This window comes from Eumetopias jubatus, unplaced genomic scaffold (assembly GCF_037043125.1).
Source record: "Eumetopias jubatus isolate StellerSeaLion01/CBP00866 unplaced genomic scaffold, mEumJub1_p1.0 scaffold_10, whole genome shotgun sequence".
NCBI classification, from domain to species: Eukaryota; Metazoa; Chordata; class Mammalia; order Carnivora; family Otariidae; genus Eumetopias; species Eumetopias jubatus.
Window position 1 is genome coordinate 23,995,713 of NW_028274816.1, and position 26,725 is coordinate 24,022,437.

General features: G+C 37.1%; 1 pseudogene; it reads right to left on the reverse strand.

Annotated features, from left to right (window-relative positions):
- Positions 1-12,198: 12,198 nt before the first annotated feature.
- On the reverse strand, positions 12,199-12,701 carry LOC114199171 (large ribosomal subunit protein eL20 pseudogene; annotated as a pseudogene).
- Between the last annotated feature and the right edge of the window lie 14,024 nt (positions 12,702-26,725).

Consider the following 26,725-nt stretch of genomic DNA (forward strand, 5'->3'; position numbering starts at 1 on the left):
CCAATACTATTCCTGGGGATGAAATTAACAACAAGTTGCAACAGCTCACAAATGTTAGAATAACTGGCCATCCGAGTGTCAGGAGTTGGTTGGAGCCATGTCTCTTTGGGGATTTTAAATTTTCCAAAGGGTTTATGGAAACTTGAAATCAGTCTAAATTTGACTCCCGCCTCCCCCCACCCACCATTGTTCTTATTGGGAAATTTAAACTACAAATTCTTTTCTGTGTTTAAGTAGGTATTCCTTGGAGTGTACCAAAGTGAGTAGCAATTATGTTGGAAATAGGTGTGTGGGAATATAGTTTAGGAAGACTGCAGTATGCCCCAAGGTAATGATGAAATTAGATAGATTGAAATTCAGTTAGAATGGAGGTTCACACAAAAATGGGTACATAAATGTACCCATTATGGCACTCTTCCAAAGATTGCCCTTCTGTTTTTCAGCTCTTTGAGGTCTTTGATAGGGAGGTGCTGTTAAAATTTACTTATTAAATAAGCACTTTCAATTCTATTATGATTCCTGAATGTTTGATTCGTATTAATCAGGCCTGGTTAATATTTTTTCCCTTGTACAGGTTGAGAATTCCTTAATGATCTCCTTGAGGGTAAGGATAGTGTCACTTTCATTATGTGCCCCTAGGATACTCAATAATATTTGCAGAATGTCAGGTCAAGTGAGAATGCCCATTTGGCTTAAGGTTAACATTTGCTTTCCCATTTTAATGTAACTACTACTAAAATAATTGTCCCCTCCTTCTTCCTTTGTCTCAAAAAAAAAAAAAGTGCATTGAGGATTTGTGTTAAATTTTCACAAATAATACTACCCATGCTGTTGGCGAGGTTGTATTTAATAATCTCACCTGGGAAGAGTTTCATGTTGGAAGCAATGGCGTTGTATGCTAGGCATTTCCCTGTTTGTTTTCAGACCCATTCTGTGCTCTTACCCTTCACTTCTCTGTATTACGGGGCCAGCACCTGCAGATTGTTTCTCAGGTTCCCTTACTAACTGGTTTCCAGGTAGGTTTGTCCAATGTGAAAAGAATGGTAGGTAGGAGGAAGGGAGAAGCCAGAGCATGTCTTCCTGTCACCTTTTGCTTAAGGATGAGTGACTAGCAATGGCTGTGTCTCCCCCTCATTCCAGCTCCCACCTCAGAGCCCCTTCCACACTGGCCCCAGTTTTTGCGGGGGTCTTGGCTCCTGAGATTTGGGAAAGCACCTTTTCCTTTTATCCCTTTTACCCAAGTGGTGATAATGCCTCCTTTTTTCTCTTTTGTTCTTTTTTCTTCTTTCCTTTCCCCTTTTTTCTTTTTTTCTTTATTCTAATTGAAGTATAACGCAGATATGATAAAATTAACTCTTTTAAAGTGTACAATTCATTTGGTTTTAGTATATTCGCAAACTTGTGCAGCCATCACCACTGTCTAATTCTAGAATGTTTTCATCACCCCAGGAAGAAACTCTGTACCCATTAGTGGTCACTCCCCATTTTCCTGTCATCGTAGCCTTTGGCAACTACTGCTCTACTCTGTCTGGATCTGCCACTTCTGCACGCTTCATACAAATGGAATTCTACATCATATGGCCTTTTGTGACTGGCTTCTTTTGCGTAGCCTAATGTCTTCAAGTTTCATCCATGTTGTAGCCTATATCACTAGTTGATTTTTATGATGGAGTAGTCTATTGTATGGACATACTACATTTTGTTTATCAATTAAGAACATTTGGATGGTTTCCACTTTTTGGCTATTATATAAATAATGCTGCTATGAACATTTATGTACCCGTTTTTGTGTGAACCTATATTTTCAGTTCTCAGGTTGTAGTTCTCAGTTCTCTTGAGCAAAACAAGATTTACCTAACAGTAGAATGACTGGGTCATATGGTAACTCTCTGTTGAAACTTTTGAAGAACTGGACAGTGGCTTCTTTCTGTTGCAACTCTTTGTCTTATCTCATTGTCTTCTTCTCTTTGGGCTTTTGGCTTTTCCAGCTCCTTTAGAACTAGTTCCCTGTATAAGATATCCTTTATTGAAACACCTGGCATGAATTCTATTTCCTTGACTGAATCCTGACTGTGATGGTTTTCTTTATATTATACATGGAAGTCAAAGCCATATTTCTTCCTATTTCTTCTGTTTTGCATAAAAAAATAAAGAAACCACAAAGTTATTAGCATTGTCAGGGAACAGAGCGTCTGTCTGGTTAATTAGATTCTGCAACTTAAGTAATTTGATGCCATCCCTAACCTGGTGACAGTTCTTTTGAACCTGTTTTATTTCCCCAACAGTCCCCATCTCTGTGTATAAGTAGTTTATTTGGAAAGGGATTCCAAGATGGTCTAGGAGAGGAAGAGGAAAGTGACACAGGGGAGGGAAGAAGCCATTGCAAGGTGGATTGATAAGTAGGTGACTCTTGAGGGCAGTTGGGGTGCAGTCCTGCTAAGGACCTTTGAGAATTGTACAGAGCACATCCTAGAGTTGTTCCACCTGAGAGGCATGGAGGCTGGGGTATCTTTTCACTGTATTTAATTTGTCATTGTTTGAGGGCTGCTCCTCAGAGAATTAATTCCCCAGGCCCTTTAGTGTGGTACTATGACCAGAGAAAGCCCAGGCAGTGACCCAGGCACCTGTAGTAAGAGGAGCTGTGTGAGTGTGTGTGTGTGTGTGTGTGTGCGCGCGCGCGCTCGAGCTTCCATATGATGAAGTTTTAGAATATAAGTGAGGTCCGTAGCTGACAGCCAAGAAAGAATTCTTAAGACGTCTCTGGTGCAAAAAGGTGATTTTATTAAAGCACGGGGACAGGACCCGTGGGCAGAAAGAGCCGCCCGGGCTTGGGAGGGGTGGTTCATTATCTCCTTGGGAGCTGGGGCGGTGAGGGCAAGGGGCGTGTTCAGGACTGTCATGTGCTAAAGACTCTCAGGATACTGGAAGCCTGGTTATTGTCAAGCCAAGGCTGTTTTCCCCTCTAATGAGGCACTAACATGAAGACAGTTGGGAGTTTCCTGGAGGGATATTACATTCCTCCTATCACACGGACTTGTCAATGGGCTTTAGATTTAGAAGAAATTCAGTTTTATTTACATTTCCTTCCAGAAGCTATCGCTAAGGCTTTTGTAAGTAAACTGAGGGAGACTCCTGTCCTGCAAGACTGTGATCTCTATCAGTTAACCATTTCTTTTTCCTTTAGGGCAGCCCAGAGTGCCTGAGGAATGTCACACGTACCACATGGCGGGGGGTGGTGTAGGGTGCCAGCTTCTGCGTTGTCCTCAGCTAGCCTTCTGCTCCCTGATCACATATGCATGTTGGCAGGAGCTGGGGGAGAGGATCTGTAAACTCCTTGAAGGTAGAGACCTTGCATTCATATGTTTAAATTTTACTTGTGAATAATAATTAGTTGATTTTATGCATTCATGAAAGAAACTGCCAAGAGAAAGAAGCTTCCTGAATCTTAGGTGGGAACTTTCACCTATGTTTACATTAGAACTCTACTTTGAGATATTGGTTCATGTCATGTTTAGAAAGAATCACAGATCTTCAGTTTGTACCCAAGCCATCACCTGCACGGTCATCATACCTTGAAAGAAGCCCCATAGAAATACAAAGTGAAGGGGCGCCTGGGTGGCTCAGTCGGTTAAGCGGCTGCCTTCAGCTCAGGTCATGATCCTGGGGTTCTGGGTTCGAGCCCCATGTCTGGCTCCCTGCTCAGCGGGAAGCCTGCTTCTCCCTCTCCCTCTGCCTGCCACTCTGCCTACTTGTGCTCTCTCTCTCTCTGTCAAATAAATAAATAAAATCTTAAAAAAAAAAATACAAAGTGAAAATTTCCTTGATGGCTCTAGCTGCCTAGAAGGGAAAATAAAACCTAGAAGGGAAATTAAAATCTTACCCCCAAAGTTTTCATAGACACAAAGCTGAATGCTTCAGAAGTTCAAGAGCAAAGACAGGTATTAAAGAAGAAAAGATTGATTAAAAACCAGCAAGCTGTAGGAGTTTCTTAAAACAATGGACCGATAGACAGGACATGTTTAAATAAAAAAGCAGTGATAAAAATGGAAATGAGTAGTTTCCTGTGGATCTCTTAGCCTGCAGAATAAATTGAGATGTAATCAATTCTCTTCCCTCGGATTAAAGCTGTGTTTTCATTAGGTTGAAAGCAAAGTGATAGGAAAGTGGAGTGTGTTAAGAGTTATTGGGAAATGACATGTAAATGGGTTAAAACCGCTTGGCATTTGGGAAGCTTCTCTCCCGTTTTTTGATTTTAGCTCACGGCTCCCTCAGGGCAGGACTGGCCAGATCTAAACCATTTCAAAGACTTTTCAGTTATCCTTGCCTCTCCAAACAGGCCTTGGCAATCACCGTTATATAAGTTAATTACAGAAACTTCATGATTTCTGCCTTGATTCCTACATTCTGGAGCAGGAAATGGTATTTATTCCTATCTGGCATAGTTCGTCTCCCCATTCGGAAAGTGACAGCAATGTATATTTTGCACGTAGCATCCTGCACCTTCTATTTAATGCCTCCAACTCCTTTCCCTATATTCTCACCTGCTTTTTTCATGGGCAGTATAAACTTCAGCCAATCTCATCACCTCTTGGAACCCCACTCTCCTCAGCTGTCGAGTGCAGATAATAGCAGTAGCTCCTTCGGAGTTGTTGGGAGAGTGAAATGAGAACACTTGAGTGCTGATAGCTTCCTGCAGTGGCTAGACCCAGTAGTGCTGAACAAGTTCTAACAGTTGGGATTACACTGAGGCTTTCAGCTCCATTCATCCATTCAACAATACTGAAAGCCTCATCTGAAGAACCTGGTTTTGAACCCACCTAAAGAACCCATCTCAAGAACTTAGTATTTTGAACATTCTGAAGAGACACTTGAAAGACTTGCTAAAAAGTCCTCTTAGGAATTTCTCAAATTATGAGGTGGGGGTGAATGTATGGAGACTCGTTCTTCCATTATTTCTCTGGTATTACCAAATAAACATATATATTTGAAATAACAGCTGAAGTGGAATAGGTTCTGGTGCTGTGGGCAAAAGATTGTCAAGCAGAAGTGATTATTAGCATTTTGGTGAAGAACTGATTCTCAGTATGCAATTATATCGGTGAGGGCGGTTAAATTTCTTTGGCTCTTTACAATTGTGTACATATTAAATCAGGATTTTCTGTGGCCTTGAAGGGAGAATTGTCTTCTTGGTGTAGAACTTCATCTTTTTAAACCAAGTGAAGATGAGCCAAATCTCCTTTACTATAAGTAGTCTTCAGAGTTCCTTTCTCATCACTGAGGGACCTGTTTTCAGGTTTTTATAAACCAGTCAGTTTTGTTTTGTTTTCATTGTTAAGATTTTTCATTATAAATTTTTTTGGAGGGGCACCTGGGTGGCTCAGTTGGTTCAGTGACTGCCTTTGGCTTAGGGCATGATCCTGGAGTCCTGGGGTCGAGTCCCGCATCGGGCTCCCTACTCAGCAGGGAGTCTGCTTCTCCCTCTGACCCTCCCCCCTCTCATGCTCTCTCTCTCTCATTCTCTCTCTCAAATAAATAAATAAAATATTAAAAAAATTTTTTTTGTGGGGCGCCTGGGTGGCTCAGTTGGTTAAGCAGCTGCCTTCGGCTCAGGTCATGATCCTGGAGTCCCGGGATCGAGTCCCGCATCGGGCTCCCTGCTCAGCAGGGAGTCTGCTTCTCCCTCTGACCCTCCCCCCTCTCATGCTCTCTCTCTCTCTCTCATTCTCTCTCTCAAACAAATAAATAAAATCTTTAAAAAAAATTTTTTTTGTGGATACCTTACAATTATGGCAAGCAAGATTTTCATCTATAATAGTGATATGATGGTTCCTTTTGAAATAAATGTATATAAGTTAAAAAGGAAAGGTTACATAATAAAATTTGTGACTTATTTTTTAAAGATTTTATTTATTTATTTATTTGAGAGAGAGAGAGAGAGAAACAGCATGAGAGGGGAGAGGGTCAGAGGGAGAAGCAGTGTACCCGATGAGCCAGGAGCCCGATGCGGGACTCGATCCCAGGACTCCAGGATCATGACCTGAGCCGAAGGCAGTCGCTCAACCACCTGAGGCACCCAGGTGCCCACATAATAAAATTTAAAATAAAAAGTAGTAAAATAGAAGAGTGGGTGGTTTACAGGTATGACAAAAATTGTGAATAGTGGTATGTAACAACTGAAGTTTGGGAACATGGCCCTTACTGCGTCCAAACTCCTCAGCATGGCTTCTGTACTGAGTTGAATGATGTGCCCCATACCACCTGGAACTTCAGAATGTGAGAGAAATAGAGTCTTTGCAGGTTTAATTATTTAAGATGAAGTCATATTGAATTAGCATGGGCCCTAAATCCAATGACTGGTGTTTTTATCAGAAAGCCGTGTGATAATAGAGGCAGAAACTAGAGTTGCCGCTGCAAGTCAAGGAAGGCTGGGATTGCCCTCAACCACCTGAAGCTAGGAGAGAGACAAAAGGGATTTTTTTCCCTCTGAACCTACAAAAGGAAAAAACCTCGTTGATACTTTGATTTGACTGCTGGCCTCCAGAACTTCAAAAGAATAATTTCTGTTATTTTAAGGCACTGAATTTGTGATAATTTGTTACAGAAGCTTGTGGGAAACTAATACAGCCTCCCTTCCCAGTCCTGCTCATTCTTAATATTTCTTGAAGATATATGGTGCTTCCAGACTTTTGTTCTGGATGTTTTCCTTTGTCTGGAGTATACTGTATGCTGTCTTTCTCCTGCTTCTCTCCCACTATCTAGTGAATTGTGTGTAGCCTCTGCTCTAATTTATTGCCTCAGAATCTTTCCTCCTCACCCTCCCACTTCATCTGTGCACACTCAGCCATTCACTTTTCTCATACTGTTGTATTTTCTCTTCCCACAGTGTGTTGTATAGTTTGTTATTCAGTGTCTGCATCTTATTTCATCCATGAACTTCCTGGGGGTTGGCCTGTTTTTATATTCCTGTACCTTGGGATGTGATGGGCACATAATTGATTTCCATTAAATATTTGTTTAATGAAAATTTCTCTTTTTGTTTCTGTCTTTTAAAATAATTTTTAAAGCTTTTTTTCATTCTCTTTAGAAATGTGTGTAAAAATGAATGTTTCTTTGGCTGTCAAAACAGGCCATGGTGAGATCAAAAGTTAAGTCTTCTTGCCCTTGCTGTTAAAAACTATTTAAAATTTGTTTAATTTAGAACTTATTTTATGAAGATAAATGGCAGAATAAAAGGAATAAACAAGTAAATAACTGTCTTGGAATTCTGGAAAGTGAAAGCTTTGGTGACTTCATTGAAGGCCATTAAGAGTAAGGTCACTGTCAGCAAATCAGAGAAATATTTCCATCTAATTAATTGAGGTGAGTTCATAGTATTAAAGACCTGAAAAGCTTTTATGCCCAGACTTATTCTTCATGCCATCTGCCACAGTGTGTGGGAAATAGGTTAGGGAGAAAACTTGTGGGAAGAGGTAGAGAACTTTTTTTAATTCTGTAATCAGTTGAGGATGATAATAAGACAGCTAAGTCATTGAAGGACCTGGAAAAGGTTTTCCTTTAGGGAAAGAAATAGAATTACAAAGGGGGAAGGCCAACTATTTCAAGGATTCTGTGTCTTTTGAATTCTTGTGTGTTTTTAGAACTATTTTCCAGCATGACATCATTGACCAGTATAGTTAGGGTAATCTGTTCACAAAAGGGGAGAAATACTCTGACTCCATCAGGTTTTTAAAGCATTAATCAAATCCCAATGAGGTTATGAATTTGAAAAGGCTGATTGTAGTTGTGTTTTTAAAATATGAGTTCTTTGTAGACAAAAAATATTAGCAAAGTGGCTTTTGGTAATAAATTAAAGTTGCCTGAAAGTGAGGTGTAAGTTGCAAGTTGTTCATGTCTGGTCTGTGTCAGAGAAAGCTTTTTTACAAAAGTTCTTTTTTTTAAAAAATTAATTAATTAATTAATTTGACAGAGAGAGACAAAGTGAGAGAGGGAACACAAGCAGGGGGAGTGGGAGAGGGAGAAGCAGGCTTCCCGTGGAGCAAGGAGCCCAATGCGGGACTCGATCCCAGGACCCTGGGATCACAACCTGAGCCCAAGGCAGACGTTTAATGACTGAGCCACCCAGGTGCCCCATACAAATGTTCTTTTTTCTGTAGGTAAGAAAGAATCACCCCTCTACCAGAGGTGTTCTTGCTGCTTTTACTGTCTGGGTCTTTTTTTGTGGTCCCTGCTCAGTGAATTTGCAGTTGCCCCACACAGAGACTCTGAAAATGAAGCTCTTCCTTCTACTTTGGGGGGTATTGCTCATCTCTAACATTCTCTGAAACTCCTAATAGAGACACCCTGATGAAAATGTGTTAAGAGAGGACAGACAATTTGATGAACAGCTCAGACTGTCAGAGGCTACAGATAAATACAGTTGATAGAAGTTTTAGACTCTGTTTCAGTTATCTATTGCCTAAACTTTAAAAAAATATATTTTTCCTCGTGTGTCTGTGGGTCGACTGGGCTTCTACCTCATATGATGTCAACAACTGAGATTACTCAGTTGGTTCCATTCAGTTGGCATCTTGGCTGGGGTGGAAGTTCCAAGAAAGCTTCACTCAAATGTCTCATGCTTTGCTGCTTCTCCACATATTCTTTTCATGTGGCTGGCTTGGGCTTCCTTATGGTACAGTGGTCTCAGATTAGTCAGAATTCTTACACTGCAGCTCGCTTCAAGGGGGACAGCAGCAGCCTGCCATAGTGTCACTTCTGCCTGAGTTACAACCCAAATTCAAGGAAAGGGAAGTAGACTCCATTTCTTGATGGGGAGAGTGGCTTGTTCATACAAGGGAGGGAAATAATTGATGGCAGCTATCTTGGGCGAATACCTGCTACAGCCTCATTATTCACTTTAAGTTAGCACTCTTAATTTTGTAAATCATATTTTTTTCATATATCTTCAGCTCTCTTGATAAGAACGATCTTCCGTTTACTTGCCAGTTCCAACCAGCATTTTCTGGTCCTTTGGGAAATGTGGTCCTAGTTATTCTTAGTAATTGGTACTGTTGAGTTAGGCCTTACTTAAACTCAGCACTGAGTTTAGTTCTTTATGTATATGAACAACTCCTTAAAGCAGCCCTGTGAGGAAGGTATTATCTATTATCTCTGTTTTCTTGAGTCTAAAAAACTGAGTCTTTGAGCAAGTAAGAAACTTGCCCAAGTTTTCAGAGCTTATAATGTAGTAGAGCCAGCTTTGAAAACATAGAGGTTTCCTGATTTTAAAGTTGGTGCTTTTTTACTGAAATATGATAGTTCTTTTTTATGTCCATTATGAAATTTCTCTTTAAAACTGCTGTCAAATCCATCTGCACTAGACTTGTTGACTTCCCTGAATCCTGCTCACAGAATTTCCCTGAAATGGATGCTCTTGTTCTCGGCATTCAGACTAGGACAAAGGTCTATGAGATCATTCCATTAACAGATCCTCCCCTCAACCTTTCTGATTTATGGCTTTTCTAAGCAGAAATACTTTTTGGGACTTTGGCAGTTCCTCCATACCACCCCTCGAAATCTCTTTTTCGTGTTCATATACTACTCACCTGAGTGGCTTGGAAGACATTTTTATATCCCTAGGTCTTACTATTTTCTTGTCTAATATTAGCATATCTTAATTACATTTTCATTGCTGAAGTCTTAGACTGTAGCTGTCCAGACTGCAGAGAATTTTTTAGTAGGTTAAACAAATACGAGACTGGCTTTTACTATTTTGAGTGTTAGATTCTTGTCATGTTCTCTTGTGGACTCTACAGTCTGTTAAATTTTCTACTACATTCCTTTAGGCCATTAGTACTTTCTGAGCCTCTCTTTTCACTTTGATGTTAATATTTTATCTTTCTGGTCATGTATTTACTGTTCACCATCATTAAAAATAGTTAAATTGCTCAGTCTCAGGCATGGATTTTTATTATAACTCTTGAGTTCCCTGACACCTGTTTTTGTGGTAAAAATGACAAAAATATCCAGAAATTGGTCAGCTTTGGGCGTTGGTTTAAATACAGTAATTTTATTGTAATTTTTCTGTTTTCTGTTATTTTTCAGAGAGGACACAGAGATAGAACTAGAAATGACCATAAAAAATTGACTTCCACCTTTTTGAACCATGAATACAAGAGTTGGGGGGTCATGATGATGCCAACTTCTAATTTTAATGCCAAGGTGAAAATTTTCATTCAAGGTTGAAATTGGTACTACATCTAAGACCTAAAGTACTAGATGAACTTCCTAAATGTAACCTAGTTACCTGCATTGTCTTAGGAGAAGTTTTTTATTCTAAGAAATACAGTGTAGAAATAAAGCCATAAATTTTGATATGTTGTGTTTTCATTTTTGTTTCAAAATACTTTGTAATATCTGTTTCATTTCTTCCTTTACCCATGGATTACACCATGGAGGTATATTATTTCGTTTCTAAGTATTTGGATATTTTTCCAGAGATTTTTCTGCTACTGATTTCTAATTTAATTTCAGTGTGATTAGAGGATATACTTTGTGTGACTTGAATACTTTTTAACTTTTTTGAGACTTCTTCTCTGGCCCCCAGTATAGTCTATCTTATGTAGAGCATAGGCTTGTGAAATGAATGTATATTTTGATATCTCTGGGTGGAGAAGTATATGAATGCTAATTAAATCAAGTTGGTTAATAGTGTTTTCATATCTTCTATGTCTTTACTGATTTTCTACTTGTTCTATCAGTTGAGATGGGTGGAAATCTTAGAGTATAATCATGGATTTGTCTAATACTCTTTGCATTTCTATGCTTCATGTATTTTGAAGCTCTTTTATTAGGTGTGTAAATATTTATGACTTTTATGTCCTCTTGAAGCAACCGCTTTATCATGATATGACTTTTTTTTTTTAAGATTTTATTTATTTATTTTAGGGAGAGAGAGAGAGAGTGAGTTGGAGGAGGGGGAGAAGTGGAGAGAGAGGCTGAGTGCAGAGCCAGATGTGGGGCTCAATCTCACGACCCTGAGATCATGACCTGAGCTGAAATCAAGAGTTGGCCGCTTAATGGACTGAGCCACCCAGGTGCCCTGATGTGACTTTTCTTTTATCCCTGACAATCTTTGTTCTGAAATCTACATTGTCTCATATTAACCTAGCCACTTCTACTTTTTTCTCAGTTTTTACACAGGATATCATTTTCATCCTTTTTACTTTTGTAAGAAAAAGTTGCAGCAGCATAGAGTTTGGTGTTGCTTCTTTTTTCTCCTAATCTGATAATCTCTAGCTTTTAATTGGGGTTTTTAGACCATTTATATTTAATGTGGTTGCTGATAGGATTTTATTGGAATCTGCCATCTTATTTGTTTTCTATATGTTCTTTCTGTTTTGTGTCTCCTTTATCCTCTTTTTCTGCTTTCTTTTAGTTTATTATTTTTATGATTCTATTTGTCTCCTTTGTTGTCTTATAAAATGTTATGTTATTTTATTAGTTGCTTTAGGGAGTATATTATACAGTTTTAACATATCACAGTCAACCTTCAGGTGATACTGTACACATACAGTATAAGAACCTTTCATTTCTTTTTTTTCTGGCCTTTAAGTTGTTGTCAACATATTTCATTTTTATGTATGTTCAAATCCCTACAGTGCATTGCTCTTATTTTTGTTTCAAACAGTTGATAATCTTTTAAAGAGATTTAAATTAAAAAGGAAGTCTTTATATTTGTAATTTCTCTGTTCAATACTCTCCCTTTGTGTACATTGAGGTTTCCATCTGGTATCATTTTCATTCTGTTGGGGGCACTTACTTTATTTCTTGTATTTCAGGTCTACTAGTGATTGATTCTTTCAGTTTTTGTATGTCCAAAAAAGGTCTGTATTTCACCTTCATTTTTTAAATCTATTTTCCCTTTTTTTGGTCTTCCAGTTAGTTTTTTAAAGATCTCGGTATGCTATTTTGTAGCTTATGTTGTCTTTAATTAGAAATCTGCTGTTCTATTTATCTTTGTTCCTCTGCACATAACATGTCTCTATTTTCCCCTGTGGTTGTTTTTCATATTTTTTCTTTATCACTGACTTTAAGCTTTTTGACTATGATGTGCCTTAGTTTTCTTCATGTTTTTTGTGCTTGGGGTTTATGGAAATTCTTGGATTTTTTGTCCCTATGAGTTTCTTTGGGCAGATGTGGGGATTGGGGAGGGCCTTGCATCTAAAAGAAGGTGTTGGGGCTTTTGGTGGTGAAGCTTAGTCTGTGCTGTCAATTCAAGATCCATGCAGGCAGCAAGAACTTGATCTTGGAGTTGTGGAACTGCTTGACCACTGACTGGCCATGATCTTTTCCATGTTTATGATCTGGATAGGATGGGCCTGGGTGCTGTACTTGGCCCCCATGTCATGATAGCCCTGGGTGACAGTGCCCACAGTGGTCAGGTCCCTGTATACCAAGTACATATGGATGCCACTGTAGGAGTTGTAGCACAGTTAGATGCCAAAGTTCTTTACCTGCAGTGGAGATTTCTTAAATACCTTCCCAGAGTAGACCATTTTTTTCTGAAAACTTCAGCTGAGACAGAAAGTACCAGAAGCAGGACTTGGCAATGACATGATTAGGTATAAAGATTGGCATGGGGTAAAGTGGAGTGAGTAGCTTTTGGGAGTGAGTAGGAAGTACTCCATCATCTTATATTCTTGCAGTATGCCTGAGGGCTTCATGGTGCTCTCTCTCTGCTTGCTGCCACCCACAAAACCAGCTTATGGTTTTCAACAAATTTGGACAGTTTTCAGCCATTATTTCTTCAAATATATATTGCCCTCCCATTCTTTCAGGGATGCCAAATACATTATATTTGGCCATATGAGTTTGCCCCGTGGTTCACTGATGCTTTGTTAATTCTTTTTCCTGCCTTTATTTCTGTCTGTGTTTCATTTTGGCTAGCTCCTATTGCTGTCTTGTAGTTTACTAATCTTTTTTTCTGCTTTGTCTAGTCTCTGTTAATTCCATACAGTATATTTTTCACCTCACATATTGTAGTTTTCATCTTTAGATGTTCATTTCTGTCTTTTTATTTATTTATTTATTTATTTTTAGAAAAGATTTGTTATTTTAGAGATAGAGAAAGAATATGGATGTGGGGGGAGGGGCAGAGGGAGAGGGAGAGAGAGGATCTTAAGCAGACTCCCCACTGAGTGCCGAGCCTGATGTGGGGCTCATTCTCAGGTTGCTGAGAACATGCCCAGAGCTGAAATCAAGAGCCGGTGAGCCAACCCAGGTGCCCCCAATTGTGTCTTTTAAAAATATCTTCCATGTCTCCATTTAGCATGTTTAGTCTTTATCATTTTCCCTTTATGACTCTGTCAGTTTTTTTATGTTTTGAAGCCATATTATGTTAGGAGCATACAATTAATTAGCACAATTAATATAATGTGTGTGTGTGCATGTGTGCATACATGTACTGTGTGTGTGTATATATATATATGAAGTTATATATATATAAAATATATATAAATATTTTTCTGTATCTAAATATTTCATGTAAATACTTATATTTAATATATATTTATATTCTTGTATATAAATATATACACATTCTTTTCATATATATAAATATATAAATCCTATATTTTTATACATAAATGATGATTTTTCCATTTAAGTCTTTTTTGCTTTATTTTCTACTTTGATACTAAAGTTAATAAAAATCACTAAAATTACAACATCACCAGTTCTCTTCTAGTTAGTACATGCGTAGCAAATCTGTTCCTACGTTTTTATTTTCAGTCTTTCAAGGCTCTTATTTTGTTATGTGTGTCTCTTGTAAGCACCTTAGAACTGAATTTTATTTTGTTCTTGCCTTCTCTGAATTAGAAATTTTAATCTATTTACAGAGTTTGGTCCTAATCATCACAAAAAATCAAGGAGTTATATAATAGCTAAAATCAGAGGAAGCACAGATGTTTAAGAACACTCTTACAAAGGTCTTGGTCATGGGCCCCAATTTTGATGGTTTTTCTGACTTCCTTTCTCAATTAGAGGCTGGAATTCCAGCAGCTTCTATGAAATCATCTTTCTTCCTGCATTTGGGCTGAAGATGCTGATAGAGAAAAATGAGCTTACTTTCCTAAAGAGGAAGATTATACTCAAGGTCCTCTTCTGGTCTCTTGTCTCACACAGGAACTGGCTTCTTAAAGCACTTATGCATGGTATTATTTTGTATTCCGCTTGAAAGTTAATTTTAAATAATGTCAATCTTTAAAAAAAACCCACCTCTTAGTGTTTAGATTTTCTAATTGTCTCCATATTATTTAGTTTATGAAGTGGCTTCTTTTTAGATGGTCATGAGTTTACTTGATCAGTGTTGGGGTGATTTTGTTTTTATTCTAATGGACCATACACTGTTCAGGGTCATTTATGATGAATACAAGGTAACATGCCTATTACATAAAAATAAAATAATTGTTTTTGTAAAATGAATTGGAAGATGTGGCATAATTAGACAGTAGGCATTTGTATTCTCCTATTATTGGTTTAGAGCTGCAAAAAAATGGAAGTAATTTATTTCATCTTTGTAATACTCCTTCTTTCTGGTCCAACAATTTATCAGAAATGTTAATCCAGGAAGCAGTGAGTGGGGGTGGGGGGAGAAGAGGAGAGAGGGGATTTAAAATTAGCCTGGAAATGTTGCACAACTCATTAAAAATGTAATCATGCGTAAAATGAGATCAATGAAAATTTATCTAAAAGTGCAAGGAAAAGGCATTTTCTAGTATGATACTGGATTTAATAGACTGGATTTTAATTTAGTCAGTTTGCTACAAAAAAATCCCTCCAGGCTAAATAAAACAGTTTTCCCTCCCAGTTATTGTACAGACACCTAATTTTCAGACCCCTTCCTTCTGATATTCAATCTTATCTCTTGCTGGATATGGGTTTCAGTATATTGCAGAATTTGTTTTCTTTACATTTTCCATTACTGCTTTCATTTGCATGATAAATGATTAGAAGTAGAAACAGGGGGAAAAAACCCATGCAGAACATTTCTTTATTAATTTTGTTTAAATTAGAGTATCTTTCTTATTCACCCTTCCACTGCCCTATTTAACAACCAGTGTATCTGAGAGTTATTATATTATTTTGTTGTACAGTTAGAGAAATGGGGTACATACTTTTTACTTTATTATGTAACATTTTCCTTTGTTCTTATGTTTGTAGTTTACATTTTGGTTCCTATCTTGCAATGTTAATGATAATGATGAATTTTGTCTTAAAAGAAACCCTTGTATTTAAAGTGAGCCTGGGATTCAGACTTTAAAATATGTTGACAGTGATGAACTTAAGGATTTGAAGATTTATTCTGCAGATGATATCCTCATGATTCTTAATGAATAGAATTTGTAAAATTGGACTTTATTTAAGGCTTCTGCCCCTTCCATCTTAGCTGTTTTTCTAGCCTGGTAATGTAGAAATCTGATATGATATCCCTAACTGAACACATCAGTGAAAATCATCTAATGCCTTACCTCCCCCCAGATTCTGTATGGTTAAAACAACAACAACAACAACAACAAACTATATCAATAAAAATTTGCCTAGACAAAACTTGCCTGAACAAAAATTATGTAAGCTAAATAAACGGTTCCTGCAAAATTTGTCTATGAGAAGAATCTTATGTGATCATTTTAGGATAATTCACATGGATAACCTTTCTTTCTCTACTATACAAATTTTTATATAAATACTCTCTTGTAAAAAAAATTAAACAGTTAATTGAATGTTCCCTTGATCATTCCTCTTATCTACTCTCCTCTCTAATAGTAACACACTGGCCAGCAGCTATATTTCCTGACATTTTTCTCTGTAAAATAGGTATGTATCTGTAGAAATATATTAGTTTTAATTTTTGTGAGATTATTCTAACATAAAAGGTACATTACCACTATAATTTTTCTCTGCATATAAAAAATTTTACTTAATATTGCATCTTGAAAATTTTCTGTTTCTGTACTTACAATTCTATTTATTCTGTTGAACTGTTGCATAATATTCCATACCATGGAGCTAGAAAGATCTGGAAAGAACTAAGTGTCCCTCAATAGGGGAATGTTAACCATGTCAAACTATGGTGCAATAAAAACCTTTGTGCATATCTCTGTGCACAGTGGAAATGTTTCTTTGGGGAAGATAACAAGAAATAGAGCAAGGCTCTATTTGTCTTTCTCAGGACCCTGGGATCATGACCTGAGTCGAAGGCAGACGCTTAACCAGCTGAGCCACCCAGGTGCTGCTCGTCATTCATTTTTAAATAGTTTATAGGTTCTATCTTGACTTTTCTCTTAAACAAGGGGATTTTACAGTTTCTAAGTCCATAGATATTTTTTTTGGCTCTTGTTTTGATGATGAATCTAATTTTATTTCATTAGATCCAATCAATATGATTTCTGCTTTACAGGAGTTGATGAGATTTTTTTTCTTCATTACCTAACATGTGATCAATTTTCTTTTGTGAGTGTCCTTGACTGTTTGAAAAGAATGTTCTTTAATGTGTTCAATGTTCTATTTTATATCTATTAGATCAAACTTGTTAGATTATTCAAATATTCTATATTCTTAATTTTTGTTTATCTATTTTATCTGCTTGTTCTGGATAGCTGTGTTGTTAGACATAACCAAAAGTTCATATGTTCTATTTTCTTGGCAAATACCTCTTTTTGTTTTTTTAGTGCATTTGGCTAAAATTCTTTTATTTTTCCTGATACTAAGAATTACTTAGTATGTCTTTTTTTATACTCTTATCTTTACTATTTTTGTGTTGTCTTTTTTTTTTTTTTGAGAATGTCTTTTTGTAAGGAAATTATTTCTTTTTTTAATTAACATATAATGTATTATTTGTTTCAGGGGTACAGGTCTGTGATTCATTAGTCTTACACAATTCACAGTGCTCAGCATAGTACATACCCTCCCCAATGTCCATCACCCAGCGTCCCCCCTCACTCCAGCAACCCTCAGTTTGTTTCCTGAGATTAAGAGTCTCTTATGGTTTGTCTCCCTCTCTGGTTTCCTCTTGTTTCATTTTTCCCTCCCCTCCCCTATGATCCTCTGCCTTGTTTCTCAAATTCCACATATTGGTGAGATCATATGATATTTGTCTTTCTCTCCTTGACTTATTTCGCTTAGCATAATGCCCTCTAGTTCCATCCATGTCGTCATTGCAAATGGCAAGGTTTCGTTTTTTTGATGCCTGCATAATATTGCATTGTGTGTATACATATATATATACATATATACACATACATATATGTGTGTATACATATATATACATACATATATATACATACACACATATGTATGTATATATATATACCACATTTTCTTTATCCATTCATCTGTTGATGGACATCTAAGCTCTTTCCATCGTTTGGCTATTGTGGACATTGCTGCTATAAACGTCAGGGTGCACATACCCCTTCGGATCACTACATTTGTTATCTTTGGGGTACATACCCAGTGGTGCAATTGCTGGGTCATAGGGTAGCTCTATTTTCAACTTTTTGAGGAACCTCCATACTGTTTTCCAGAGTGACTGCACCAGCTTGCATTCCCACCAGAAGTGTAGGAGGATTCCCCTTTCTCTGCATCCTCACCACCATCTCTCGTTTCCTGACTTGTTAATTTTAGCCATTCTGACTGGTGTGAGGTGGTATCTCATTGAGGTGTTGATTTGTATTTCTATAATGCTGAGTGTGTTGAGCACTTTTTCATGTGTCTGTTAGCCATTTGGATGTCTTCTTTGCAGAAATGTCTGTTCATGTCTTCTGCCCATTTCTTGATTGGATTATTTGTTCTTTGGGTGTTGAGTTTGATAAGTTCTTTATAGATTTTGGATACTAGCCCTTTATCTGATATGTCATTTGCAAATATCTTCTCCCATTCTGTCGGTTGTCTTTTGGTTTTGTTGACTGTTTCCTTTGCTGTACAAAAGCTTTTTATCTTGATGAAATCCCAATAGTTCATTTTTACCCTTGCTTCCCTTGCGTTTGGCGATGTGTCTAGGAAGAAGTTGCTGTGGCTGAGGTTGAAAAGGTTTCTGCCTGTGTTCTCCTCAAGGATTTTGATTGATTCCTCACTCACATTGAGGTCTTTCATCCATTTTGAGTGTATTTTTGTGTGTGGCGTAAGGAAATGGTCCAGTTTCATTCTTCTGCATGTGGCTGTCCAATTTTCCCAACACCATTTGTTGAAGAGACTGTCTTTTTTTCCATTGGATATTCTTTCCTGCCTTGTCACAGATTAAGTTGACCATAGAGTTGAGGGTCCATTTCTGGGCTCTCTATTCTGTTCCATTGATCTATGTGTCTGTTTTTGTACCAGTACCATACTGTCTTGATGATGACAGCTTTGTAATAGAGCTTGAAGTCTGGAATTGTGATGCCACCAGCTTTGCTTTTCTTTTTCAACATTCCTTATTTGGGGTCTTTTCTGGTTCCATACAAATTTTAGGATTATTTTTTCCATTTCTTTGAAAAAAATTGATGGTATTTTGATAGGGATTGTATTAAATGTATAGATTGCTCTAGGTAGTATGGACATTTGCACAATATTTGTTCTTTCAGTCCATGAGCATGGAACATTTTTCCATTTCTTTGTGTCTTCCTCAATTTCTTTCATGAGTGTTCTCTAGTTTTCTGAGTACAGATCCTTTGCCTCTTTGGTTAGATTTGTTCCTAGATATCTTACGGTTTTGGGTGCAATTGTAAATGGGAGCAACTCCTTAATTTCTCTATTGTCTCATTGTTGGTGTATAAGAATGCAACCAATTTGTGTGCATTGATATTATATCCTGCCACTTTACTGAATTCCTGTATGAGTTCTAGAAGTTTTGGGGTAGAGTCTTTTGGGTTTTCCACATACAGTATCATATAATCTGCAAAGAGTGAGAGTTTGACTTCTTCTTTGCCAATTCGGATGCCTTTTATTTCTTTTTGTTGTCTGATTGCCGAGGTGAGGACTTCTACTACTGTGTTGAACAGCAGTGGTGATAGTGGACATCCCTGCCATGTTCCTGACCTTAGGGGAAAATCTCTCAGTTTTTCCCCATTGAGAATGATATTCACTGTGGGTTTTTCATAGATGGCTTTTATGATATTGAGGTTTGTGCCCTCTATCCCTATAGTCTGAAGAGTTTTGATCAAGAAAGGATGCTGTACTTTGTCAAATGCTTTTTCTGCATCTATTGAGAGGATCATATGGTTCTTGTTCTTTCTTTTATTAATGTCGTGTATCACATTGATTGATTTGCGGATGTTGAACCAACCTTGCAGCCCAGGGATAAATCCCACTTGGTCGTGGTGAATAATCCTTTTAATGTACTGTTGGAGCCTTTTGGCTAGTATTATGGTGAGAATTTATGCATTCCATGTTCATCAGGGATATTGGTCTCTAGTTCTCCTTTTTGATGGGGTCTTGGTCTTTGGTTTTGGGATCAAGGTAATGCTGGCCTCATAAAATGAGTTTGGAAGTTTCCCTTCCATTTCTATTTTTTGGAACAGTTTCAGAAGAATAGGTATTAATTCTTCTTTAAATGTTTGGTAGAATTCCCCTGAGAAGCCATCTGGCTCTGAGCTCTTGTTTGTTGGGAGATTTTTGATGACTGCCTCAATTTCCTTAGTGGCTATAGGTCTGTTCAGGTTTTCTATTTCTTCCTGGTTCAGTTTTGGTAGTTTATACATATCTAGGAATGCATCCATTTCTTCCAGGCTATCTAATTTGCTGGCATAGAGTTGCTCATAATATGTTCTTAGAATTGTTTGTATTTCTTTGGTGTTGGTTGTGATCTCTCCTCTCTCATTCATGATTTTGTTGATTTGCGTCATTTCTCTTTTCTTTTCGATAAGTCTGGCCAGGGGTTTATCAATCTTGTTAATTCTTTCAAAGAACCAGCTCCTCGTTTCGTTGATCTGTTCTACTGTTCTTTTGGTTTCTATTTCATTGATTTCTGCTCTGATCTTTATTATTTCTCTTCTGCTGGGTTTAGGCTTTATATGCTGTTTTTTTCTCCAGCTCCTTTAGGTGTAGGGTTAGGTTGTGTATTTGAGACCTTTCTTGTTTCTTAAGAAAGGCTTATAATGATATATACTTTCCTCTTAGAACCACCTTTGCTGTATCACAAAAGTTTTGGAATATTGTGTTTTCATTGGTTTCCATGAATTTTTTAAATTCTTCTTTAATTTCCTAGTTGGCCCATTCATTCTTTAGTAGGATGCTCTTTAGCCTCCATGTGTTTGCATTCTTTCCAACTTTTCTCATACGCTACAACTTTTCCATTATACACTAGATTTAGGGAATATTTCGGTCTGTTAAAAGATACTGTGTCCCAAAATTTTAAAGAAAAAAAAATATATACAAAAAAATAAGTTTAAATACATGAAGAGATAGAATATGACTGTATAAATGAAAAATTAAAAAAGATTTTAAAGAAGGAATTGATAAGATGTTGGTTGAAAAAGGAAAGAAGAAAAATCCAACTTAAAAAATAGAAAAAAAATAAAGAAAATTAAAAAAATTAATTTTGAAAGACTAAAACATCATGGGGAAATAGCCATGAATTCTATGTGCTGTATTCCCCTAGCTCTGGGGTTTTGCCATTCTCATTGATTGGTAAATTTGTCTTGGCAGGATGTTCTTGCTGATCTTCTGGGGGAGCGACCTGTTGCAGTGATTCTCAAATGTCTTTGCCTGAGGCAGAATTGCCCCGCCCCTGCCAGGGGCCAGGATTCACTTCTCCGCATGTCCTACCTTACAGAAAGTGGTCTCTTTTCTCTGTGTTGTCTTTTTTTTTACATTTGCTTTTTAAATGTAGCATATGGAATTTTTGTTGTAATATGAAAATTTCTATTGTTTTTAAATTTGCAATTTAATTCCAGTTAGCTAACATACAGTGTTACATTAGGATCAGGTGTACAATATAATGTTTTGACACTTCCATACATCACCCAGTGCTCATCATAGCAAGTGCACTTCTTAATCTCCATCACCTATTTACCCCATCCTCTTATCTTTCTCCCCTCTGGTAACCATCTGTTTGTTCTCTATAATTAGGAGTCTGTTTCTTGATTTGTCTTTCTCTCTCTCTTAGATTTTTCCCTTTGCTTGTTTGTTATGTTTCTTAAATTCCACGTATGAGTGTAATCATATGGTCTTTGTTTTTGTGTGACTGACTTATTTTGCTCATCATTATACTTTCCAGTTCCATCCATGTCGTTGCAAATGGCAAGATTTTGTTCTTTTTTATGGCTGAGTAATATTCCATTGTACATATATACTATATCTTCTTTATACATTCATCAATCGATGGACTCTTGGGCTGCTTCTGTATCTTGGCTATTGGAAATTAGGCTGTTATAACCATAGGGGTGCATGTATCCCTTTGAATTAGTGTTGTATTCTTTGGGTAAATACCCTGTAGTGTGATTGCTGGATCATGGGTTAGTTCTGTCTTTAACTTTTTGATGAAATTTCATACTGTTTTCCAGGGGGGCTGTACCAGTTTGCATTCCCACCAACAGTGCATGAGTATCCCTCTTCTCTGTATCTTTGCTAACACCTGTTGTTTATTGTGTTGTTGATTTTAGCCTTTGTGACTGGTGTGTAGTGGTATCTCATTGTGGTTTTGATTTGCATTTCCCTGATAATAAGTGATGATGAGCATCTTTTCCTTCTTTGTTGGCCATCTGTGTGTCTTCTTTGGAGAAATGTTCATGTCTTCTGGCTATTTTTATTTGGATAATTTGTTTTTTGGGGTGTTGTGTAAGTTCTTTATATATTTTGGATACTAACCCTTTGTTGGACATGTCATTTGTAATATTTTGTCCCATTCCATAAATGCCTTTTAGTTTTGATTGTTTCCTTCACTGTGCAGAAGCTTTTTATTTTGATATAGTCCCATAGTTTATTTTTGCTTTTGTTTTCCTTACCTCAAGAGACATATATAGAAATAAGTTTCTATAGCCACTGTCAAAGAAGTTACTGCCTGTGTTCTTTTCAAAATTTCTATTTTTAGTAGATGATTCTTCACCTAATTATACTTACCACCATGTTTGAAGTTACCATATTTATGTTTTCTATTATACTTGCCTTTTTTGTTTGTTTGTTTTCCTCCTTTTTGCCTATTTTTGGTTGATTGGATTATTTATTTATTTATTTATTTATTATATTCGAGACAGAGAGATACAGAGAGAGAGAGAGAGAGCATGAGCAGGGGGAGAGGCTGAAGCAGGCTCCCTGCTGAGCCAGGATCCTGATTCGGGGCTCGATCCCAGGACCCCAGGATCATGACCTGAGCCGAAGGCAGACGCTTAGCCATCTGAGTCACCCAGGTGCCCCTGATTGGATTATTTTATTCTATTTTCCCGCACCACTGATGGTTTGTAAATTATACCTCCCATTTATTTTCTTTTATTAGTTACACTTGTAATTTTAATATATATACTGATTATATGTCTTTCCACCATCAGGTAAACTCCCTCTAGCCTGTCCCTAAATGAGGTGAAAATCTTGATGTATTTTTACTTCCATCTCTTTCCATCTTCTCTGGCACTTCTCAAATCCTGCGTTCCAAGTTGTTAAAGTTTTTTTTTGTTTTGTTTAAAATCAACATTTATGTGCATTTAGTTAGTTTTGCTGGTGTCTTTGCTCAGCCTTGCTTTATATATCCAGGCTCTCTCTCTCTCTCTTTTTTTTTTTTTTTTGAATACATTCTTGAGAAGTTCTTGTTAGAGAAAGTTTGTATATGGTAAGCTGGAAACTTATATACCTGAGAATCTCTTTATTTTGAAAAATAATTAGACCTGTAGAATTTTAAGTTCAAATCCTTTTTTCTTAGAACATTAGTGATAATGCTCCATCAGAAATTTGAAATCAATTTTAGGCCATATGTCTATGTGTGTGTTTTTAGGCCATATGTCCATGTGTGTGTTTTTTTCTTTAGAATATTTCAAAAACTTTTCTTTTTATTGGTAATATGTTTACCTGATTCACAAAAAAAAAAAAAGATCGTAAAAAGTTGCACTCAGAATTCTTGTTTCTATCTCTGTTCCCTCCTGTCTCTTGTTCTTTCTATAGATAACAATATCTGTTAGGTTCCTGGTTATCTTTCTTGTATGTCTTCATTCAGAGGAAAGCACAGGCAAATGTGTATTTCTGTTTCCCCTTCCTTGTGATAGAAATGTACCTTAACTACATAATTTGCTTTGCATCTTGCTTTTTTTCAAGATCTTGCTATATCAGTAAGTTGAGATAGTCAACAAACTTTCATTCACTGGTGTGGATGTAGCCATAGTTTCTTCAACCAATACCCTGTTAAGGGACAGTTGGATCACTTCCCCTTTTTTTTGTTATTACAAATAATGCTATAATGAATAATCTTCTATCTTTGCCATTTTTTTTGGTTTCTGAATATGAATTTTATAAATTTAATTTAATTTTAAATTCCATTATACTTAACATATACTGTTATATTATTTCAGGTATACAATATAGAAGATATGGTGTACACACACACACACACACACACACACACACACACACACACACACACACACTGGAATATTATTCAGCCATAGAAAAGAATATAATCTTGTCATTTGCAACAACATGGGTGGAGCTAAAGAGGATAATGCTAAGCAAAATACATATGCCATTTTATATGTGTACAGATATATCTGTTATTTTTTAAAATATGTTAATCACCATACATTACATCACCATACACCATACATTACATCGTTAGTTTTTGTTGTAGTGTTCTATGATTCATTGTTTGCGTGTAACACCCAGTGCTCCATGCAGAACGTGCCCTCTTTAATACCCATCACCAGGCTAACCCATCCCCCCACACCCCTCTCCTCTAGAACCCTCAGTTTGTTTCTCAGAGTCCATAGTCTCTCATGGTCCATCTCCCTCTCCGATTTCCCCCCCTTCATTTTTCCCTTCCTGCTATCTTCTTCTTTTTTTTAAACATATAATGTATTACTTGTTTCAGAGGTACAGATCTGGGATTCAACAGTCTTGCACAATTCACAGCACTCACCATAGCACATACCCTCCCCAGTGTCTATCACCCAGCCACCCCCTCCCTCCCACCCCCACCACTCCAGCAACCCTCAGTTTGTTTCCTGAGATTAAGAATTCCTCATATCAGTGAGGTCGTATGACACATGTCTTTCTCTGATTGACTTTGTGTACAGATGTATCTGTAAGATAGATTCCCAGAAGTAGGATTGCTGGGGCAAAGGGTAAATGCATCTGCATTTTTGGTAAAGATAGCTGGATTCCTCTCCATGAGGGTTATACCCTTTCACTTTCCCATTAACATTGTACCCCCCTGAGCCTGTTTCAACTCCAGCATTAAGAGTTGTCAAAACTAATTTTTGTCAATGTGATAGGTAATAAATGATATCTTATTGTAGTTTTGATTACCTTATTATGAGCAGGTTGAGACTTTTTTATAAGCTTAATGGCTATTTGTATTTTGTTGTTGTTATCTGTTTGCTTGTTTGTTTTTACTGAGGACTGTGTGTGTCCTTTGTCCATTTTTATTTTGGGTTGTTCATCATTTCTTCTTGAATTCTAGGTAATTGTTATAATCTTTATAAAAATAATCTTTATAAAGGGAGATCAGTTTTTGTAATAGAAATTTTAATTCTCCCCCTTCCAGATCAGTCACTGGACTTTTAATTTTGCTTATAGTGTTTTTTGTTGTTTGGTGGTTTTTTGGGCATGTATAAGGTTTAGATTTTTATTCAGTCAAATTTACCAATCTTATATTGCCTTTGGATTCTGTGGTCTAACTTCTACAGTACTTCCCCACTACATTTTTAATGTATTTCTAGTATTTCATTTTTCCCTTTAAAGCTTTAATCCTTTTGGAGATTTTATGTACAGTGTAAAGTAGGGAACCAACTTTATCTTTTCCCAGACTGCTACTCAGCCATCCTGACATTTATTAAAATGTCCTTCTTTATCTCAGTAATTTGAAATGTCATCTTTATAATATAATAATCTCCCGTTTACATTTTGGTCTGTTTATGAACATCTGATTTTGTTCACTGGCCTGTCTCTTCAGTCACCAATTATACACTTTTAATTAGTGTGTTTTGATAGCTAATAGGTCTATTCTCACATAATTTCTCTTTTCCAGAGTTTTCCTGGCTCTTTTAAAATTTATTTTTCTATATGAATTTAGGGATCAGTTTGTCTAGTTCTAGGGGAAAAAAACAAAACCCTGTTGGTATTTTATTGGATTGCATTAAATTAACTAAGGGAGAATTGACTTTAAGTCTTACTTTTCAAGAATATAGCATCTCTTTTTCATACCACTTTTTATCCCTTGGTTGTAGTTCTCTTTTCCTCCTGTCATTTGGTTTTGTACATTTCTTATTAAGCTTGTTCCTAGCTGTGAATAGGTTCTTCCCTCCATTGTATCTTTTAACTGTTGTTTTATTATATAGAGTGTATTGATTTCTTTTTAATTAATTCTACATCCTGTCACCTCACTGAATTATCTTATATTTTGTTGTGGTATTTTAGTAGATTAATTGAGTTTACCGATACAAAATCATATCATCTCAAAATAGAGATAGCTTTGCCTCTTTTCAGTTTTATGCCTCTAATTTCTCTCTAGTCTAATTGTTTTGGTCCAAGATAGTGTTAAATATGGTGATGACTCTGAGCTGCTTTGTGTTTAATTTTAGCCTGAATATTCCCTGTCTTTCTACATTATATCAGAAGTGTGACCTCTGGGCTGATTTTATGTGATACACTCATCTACCCAGATCCTTCCGTTGTCCCAGAGGTCACCTGTGGACAGTTACCATCCATAGGGCAAGCTTCCTGCCTCTCTCTGCTTAAGCACATTCTCTAGCTGTGGGAGGGTGTTCTTAGCCTTTGTGCAGACCAGACTGGGTATTCTGTTGAGGTATTGCTTCCAAAGTGACCCCTGTAACCAATGAGGTTTGGAAGTCATTGGATAAATAATCAAGCTTCTTCATATCTCTGGGGAACAACCCAGAGGTGTGTTCCATATAGTCTTTAGAATACTATATTCCAGAACGTTTAGGAAAAGGAGAGGATAGAGAGGAGAGCTATCATTGTTGCCTAGCATCTGGCATATGATAGGCATTCTGCATATTCTCTGTGTGGAGAGGCTGATTAGTTTTAAAGGAACACAAGGTACTAATCTTACCCAAATGGCCCTGGGTAACCAGGTGTGTTGGGTCTTGGAAAGTCTTCTCTAGAATAGTTGGTCTAAGGACAAATGGAGTGGAACCGCTAGAGCTGCTCTTAAATCAAGGCATCTTCTGTAGCACATGTATAGGCAGTGCTCATATGGAAGCAGAACTTTCTCTGGAATTTTTTAGGATTTGTATCTTTTTAAAAAATGTTATTTATTTGAGAGAGAGGAAGAGAGAGAGAGAAAGAGAGAGTGCACTCATGAGTTGGGGGGCAGGGCAGAAGGAGAAGCAGACTCCCCACTGAGCAGGGAGCCCTATGTGGGGCTCGATTCCAGAACCCCAAGATCACGACCTGAGCTGAGGCAGATGCTAAACTGACTGAGCCACCCCGGCACCCTTAGGATTTGTATCTTAACTTTGACATTATGAAAACTTGCCAGAATTTTGTCTGTGTGTGTGTGTGTGTGTGTGTGTGTGTGTGTGTGTGTGTGTGTGTGTTGTCTCCCCCACCC